This window comes from Electrona antarctica (assembly GCF_951216825.1).
Source record: "Electrona antarctica genome assembly, chromosome: 16".
Classification (NCBI taxonomy): domain Eukaryota; kingdom Metazoa; phylum Chordata; class Actinopteri; order Myctophiformes; family Myctophidae; genus Electrona; species Electrona antarctica.
This window is the reverse complement of record NC_136797.1, coordinates 4,006,786-4,013,413: the sequence shown is the minus strand read 5'-3', so window position 1 is coordinate 4,013,413 and position 6,628 is coordinate 4,006,786. Positions and strand designations below refer to the sequence as shown.

Below are 6,628 nucleotides of genomic sequence, written 5' to 3'. Positions count from 1 at the left end.
TTCAATGTGTTTTATATCAACAAGCTACAGCTGCTGAACAATGGACAAAACTCACAGCAAACCACATGAACATTTATTCATTAAACATGGAAACAAAACCGAAATGAGAGTAGCCTATAGGCTAGTAGCCACCACACCACAACGAGAGATGAACTTGTGGATTCTACAAAGAGCAGACGGACAATAAACAAAACCAACTGAAAACAATGCAGGCGCAAAAGTCAGGGAGGAAGCGCCACTTCATCTTAGAAGGTAAGGCTCATCTAGAATATAAATATAAATACTGTTTAATTGAGTTTAAATGCTGTGTGTTGCCGACATGACGTGTGTTGTTACTTATTGCGCAGCTGTGCACTTAATGAAGTTAATTATGCTGTTTGGCTGCTGGTGCTTGTAGGCCATAAATAAAATGCATAAATCACAAGCTTTGTAGATTAGACAGTTTCACTATTGCACATATAAGTTCTCATGTAGGATACAGTTGTTTATTTTGGGCATGTTTTCATAGTAGTACCTGGATGGTGTTGTCATGGTTACCAACATGATAGAGAGAGAGAGAGAGAGAGAGAGAGACAGACTGGGGGAGAGGGGGAGAGAGAGAGAGAGAGAGGGGGGGGAGAGAGAGAGAGGGGGAGAGAGACTGGGGGAGAGAGAGAGAGACTGGGGGAGAGGGGGGAGAGAGAGAGAGAGAGGGGGAGAGAGAGAGAGGGGGAGAGAGAGAGACTGGGGGAGAGAGAGAGACTGGGGGAGAGGGGGAGAGAGAGAGGGAGAGAGAGAGAGGGGGAGAGAGGGAGAGAGAGAGGGAGAGAGAGAGAGACTGGGGGAGAGAGAGAGAGGGGGAGAGAGAGAGAGAGAGAGAGAGAGAGAGAGACTGGGGGAGAGGGGGAGAGAGAGAGGGAGAGAGAGAGAGACTGGGGGAGAGAGAGAGAGGGGGAGAGAGAGAGAGACTGGGGGAGAGGGGGGGAGAGAGAGAGGGGGAGAGAGAGACTGGGGGAGAGAGAGAGACTGGGGGAGAGGGGGAGAGAGAGAGGGAGAGAGAGAGAGACTGGGGGAGAGGGGGAGAGAGAGAGGGAGAGAGAGAGAGACTGGGGGAGAGGGGGAGAGAGAGAGGGAGAGAGAGAGAGACTGGGGGAGAGGGGGGAGAGAGAGAGGGGGAGAGAGAGAGACTGGGGGAGAGAGAGAGACTGGGGGAGAGGGGGAGAGAGAGAGGGAGAGAGAGAGAGACTGGGGGAGAGGGGGAGAGAGAGAGGGAGAGAGAGAGAGGGGGAGAGAGAGAGAGGGGGAGAGAGAGAGAGACTGGGGGAGAGGGGGGGAGAGAGAGAGGGGGAGAGAGAGAGAGACTGGGGGAGAGGGGGAGAGAGAGAGGGGGAGAGAGACTGAGAGAGAGAGAGAGATTTGATATTGTTTTCTGTTGTATTATAATTGTTTCTGTTTTTGCTGCATTTGATGCTTTCAATACTGTAGTTGTACCAGTGTTGATTTTCACAGATTGTTTTTATTTATTTCATAAAGTCTTTTGAATAAAACTTGTTTTAGTCATATTTTAGTCACCTAAAATGTTTTAGTTTTAGTCAACTAAATATTTGACATCCAAAATACATTTTGGCAGGCCTTGGTGTGGTGGTGTCGTAATTCCTGATTATGCACTTGGTTGCATGATGAAAATAGCCGATCTACAAACTCAGTGTGAGCTTGTAGATCTCAAAAGTGAAAAAGGGCATGGCAGATGTCTTTGTGATGCTACAAGCTCATTGTGAGCTTGTAGATCTGCTAGTTTCAGCAGATTGCAGAATTATGCGGAATGTCCCATTTCACAATGCATACAAATCATTTGAAAATAGCAGATCTACAAGATCACAATGCATTGCAAAGTGACACAATGTGAGCTTGTAGATCTGCTAGTTTCAGCAGAATAATGCACTTCACGATGCTCTGGGACAGTGGTGGAAAGTAACTATGTACATTTGCTTAAGTAGCCTACTGTACTTAATTACAATTTTGAGGTGTATTGTTTTTTGTTGAGTATTTCCAATGTCCTATTTGAAAATAGTTCAGCTGTTGAAGTGGAGCTCATCAATGTCATATTTTTTTTTCCATCGATAAATCTAAATGGAGGAGAGTGTAAATGGTAAATGGTGCATTTATATAGCGCCTTTATCCAAGGCGCTTTACATGGATTGTGCATTACATTCACCCACACATTCATATGGTGGTGGAAACCATGCAAGGCACCAACCAGCACATCAGGAGCAATTAGGGGTTCAGCGTCTTGCTCAAGGACACTTCGACACTAACTCTGGGGGAGCCCGGGTTCGAACTGGCAACCTTGCGGTTACCATCCAGCCACTCTACCCCCGAGCCACCGCCGCCCGAGTGAGTGAGAGTGTAAATGTGTCAAACAGCTGGACAGCTACAGTACATCTGCTCCATGCACCTCCAACACTCTATATTTAGAGTTATAATTCAACCCTGGAAAACTCACCTAAACACCCTGTAAACAAATACTAGGAGACTTGTAGCATTTATATTTTTAAGACTTGAATGCTACAAACAGGAAGGTAGGAGCGCACACCAGTAGTGGGGAGGTGCTGACCGCAGGAGATAACTATGACTATGAGAGAGGCCGCACAGGTTAACGGTGCCGGAGATTAGCTGTTCACAGACGGACGGACGGACGGACGGACACACACACACACACACGGACGGACGGACGGACGGACGGACGGAGTGCAAAACATATTCTCTCCCCATGCCTTCGGCCTGGTGGAGACAAAAAGCATAAATCACAGACTAGCTCTGGTCCATAGCCTTCTACTGCTTCTACGATTCTGAATCGTAGAAGGCTATGGACCAGAGCTAATCACAGACATGCTTGGTTGTGTATTTAGAAGAACGTTGTGTGATTTGTGGTGCACATTTGTTTACATTATATTAGCTGTGGCCATATTGAGTTGTCATGAATGTCTGGTTGTTCTGCTCTTGGTCTCATTGGAATATATTTCTATTAAAATAGAAATTGAGGGGAAAAATAGCCGATCTACAAGCTTTGTAGATTAGACAGTTTCACTATTGCAGATATAAGTTCTCATGTAGGATACAGTTGTTTCTTTTGGGCATGTTTTCATAGTAGTACCTGGATGGTGTTGTCATGGTTACCAACATGATGATGAGAGAGAGAGAGCGAGAGAGAGAGAGAGAGAGGGAGAGAGGGGGGGGGGGGAGGGGGAGAGAGAGAGAGACAGACAGAGAGAGAGACTGAGAGAGAGAGAGACTGAGAGAGAGAGAGAGAGAGAGAGGGGGGAGAGAGAGGGGGGGGGGGGGGGGAGAGGGGAGAGGGGAGAGAGGGGAGAGAGAGAGAGAGAGAGAGATAGAGAGAGAGAGGGGGAGAGGGAGAGGGGGAGAGGGAGAGAGAGAGAGAGACAGAGAGAGAGAGAGAGAGAGAGAGAGAGATTTGATATTGTTTTCTGTTGTATTATAATTGTTTCTGTTTTTGCTGCATTTGATGCTTTCAATGCTGTAGTTCTACCAGTGTTGATTTTCACAGATTGTTTTTATTTATTTGGTTTTACGGCGGTGGTGGCTCGGGGGTAGAGTTTCCGGATGGTAACCGCAAGGTCACCAGTTCGAACCCGGGCTCCCTTACCCCCTTTTTGAAACTAGCTCCTTGCCACTCGCCCTACACACTTCCACTTGGTTTGAGCATACATATATAAATCATAGAGACGGCACTGGATGGGAGGGGAATCCCAGTGCCGTCTCTATGCTTTATATATCTATGCTCAAACCAAGTGGAAGTGTGTAGGGCGAGTGGCAAGGAGCTAGTTTCAAAAAGGGCCTGCAGAGTTAGTGTCGAAGTGTCCTTGAGCAAGACACTGAACCCCTAATTGCTCCTGATGTGCTGGTTGGTGCCTTGCATGGTTTCCTCTGCCATCGGTGTGAATGAAATGCACAATCTATGTAAAGCGCCTTGGATAAAGGCGCTATATAAATGCACCATTTACTCATATAGCCTTTTGAATAAAACTTGTTTTAGTCATATTTTAGTCAACTCAAATGTTTTTGTTTTAGTCAACTAAATAATCTAATTATCATAAGATATTTGACATCCAAAATACATTTTGGCAGGCCTTGGTGGTGTCGTAATGCCTGATTATGCACTTGGTTGCATGCTGAAAATAGCCAATCTACAAGCTCAGTGTGAGCTTGTAGATCTGCTAGTTTCAGCAGATTGCAGAATTATGCGGAATGTCCCATTTCACAATGCATACAAATCATTTGAAAATAGCAGATCTACAAGATCACAATGCATTGCAAAGTGACACATTGTGAGCTTGTAGATCTGCTAGTTTCAGCAGAATTATGCAGAATGTCCGTTTCACAATGCTCTGGGACAGTGGTGGAAAGTAACTAGATACATTTACTTGTATTACTTAAGCTCACCACTCCTGAATGAAGTGTCTGGTGCTGGGACTCTGGTGCAACGCACAGGTCCTGGGCCTGGTGAGAGCAGGAGTGGACCTGGTGAGGCGTTGTAGATCTGCTAGTTTCAGCAGATTGCAGAATTATGCGGAATGTCCCATTTCACAATGCATACAAATCATTTGAAAATAGCAGATCTACAAGATCACAATGCATTGCAAAGTGACACATTGTGAGCTTGTAGATCTGCTAGTTTCAGCAGAATTATGCAGAATGTCCGTTTCACAATGCTCTGGGACAGTGGTGGAAAGTAACTAGATACATTTACTTGTATTACTTAAGCTCACCACTCCTGAATGAAGTGTCTGGTGCTGGGACTCTGGTGCAACGCACAGGTCCTGGGCCTGGTGAGAGCAGGAGTGGACCTGGTGAGGCGTATAGGGGCCCGGACAGGAGACAACCCACAGAGCCTAGTCCTTCCATGCACCAGAAGCGTCCCTCCCAGCCCTGGCAGAGTAGTTCCGGAGTGGTTCCAACGGATTGTGTGGCCCTGGTTTTGCCCTAGTGGGACGTAAGTCGGGACTTGATCACCCCGGCTGGGTAACCCGAGTGAGGGGTATGATGTTCGAGAGGATACGTCCCAGGTGCATCCATGCAATGTTTTTTTGTTATAAGTACTGTACTTAATTACAATGTTGAGGTGTTTTTTTTTTGTTGAGTATTTCCAATTTCCTATTAGAACATAGTTCAGCTGTTGGAGAGGAGCTCATCAATGTCAAATGTTTCCATCGATAAATCTAATAAATCTAAACGGAGGAGAGTGTAAATGTGTCAGCTGCAGTACATCTGCTCCATGCACCTCCAACACTATATTTAGAGTTATAATTCCACCCTGGTATACTCACCTAAACACCCTGTAAACAAATACTAGGAGACTTGTAGCATTTATATATTTAAGACTTGAATTATTTACTATTTACATTTAGAGGCCAATATTGTACCATCATTACAGTATACAATATAGTAACTTCCTCCACTGGTGATGTCATCATCACTGTGTAATTCTGTACGGCTGCCTTTTCAGAACTTCTCATTTGAAGTAATTTACATATAATTATATTTAAACAGCAACTGGTATTGTCCAGATATGGACTAGTATGTAAATATCTGACGTTGTTCCTTATCTGTTGACCTACATTTAAAGAAGTCCAAACTCAGGGATGTTTATTATTCAACTGCACATCCTGTACATTAATGTAGTTACTAAAGTGAACTCTTTATCATATGAGGTACAGCAGTTTATATCAACTCCCTGGTGTCACAAACACAACATTGATGTGATCAATTCTACATGTTGAAATGTAACAGTAATTTACAGTAATTAGAGTTCATGTACTGTTTTATCCATAACATTCACTGTTTTAAAGGACCACTTCACCACTTTTCAACCTATCTTCATATAATTGGTCCTCAATCATGATAAAATGGCACGATGTCTTTCTACTCAGTCTAGGCTGTGGACAGTTCAGAAACCCGTCCACCAGTGACATCATCGATGGGGAATCCAAGCTAATATATACTGCAGGCTTTCTAGTCCTGAAAAGTTGCAATGCGAAAATGGAAGCCATCGTTCTCACGGTAATACAACTCCAAACATTTTTGTAAAGAAATCTTGTTAAAAATAAATCCGCCTAACGATGATTTCACTGGTGGACAGGTTTCTGAACTGCCCATCCCTCCTATGAGACACAGACTGGGTTCTGAACTGCCCACAGCCCTCCTATGAGACACAGACTGGTTTCTGAACTGCCCACAGCCTTCCTATGAGACAGACTGGTTTCTGAACTGCCCACAGCCCTCCTATGAGACACAGACTGGTTTCTGAACTGCCCACAGCCCTCCTATGAGACAGACAGGTTTTTGAACTGCCCACAGCCCTCCTATGAGACACAGACTGAGTAGGAAAAAATGGTGCAATTTTATCATGATCATTAGTGAGGACCAATTATATGAAGATAGGTTGAAAAGTGGTGAAGTGGTCCTTTAAGCTCTGTCCACACGTACAAGGGCATTTACAAATAAACATAGCTGTGTGTGTGTGTGTGTGTGTGTGTGTAGGGGGGGGGGGGGTTCATCCACGCAAACCAGTTTTGACGAAAAATCGACTACCTTTTTCCACTGACAAACTAAATGGAAACTAAATAAAAAC

At 44.8% G+C, this 6,628-nt stretch overlaps 1 protein-coding gene across 1 annotated transcript in view; it reads left to right on the top strand.

Annotated features, from left to right (window-relative positions):
- Positions 1 to 6,628, top strand: part of LOC306939149 (GRAM domain-containing protein 2B-like) — an 84,223-nt gene continuing 77,595 nt past the window's right edge. The window contains exon 1 of the mRNA XM_079523663.1: positions 1 to 252. The gene's annotated coding sequence lies outside the window, so the exon portion shown is untranslated. The remainder of the gene's footprint in view (positions 253 to 6,628) is intronic.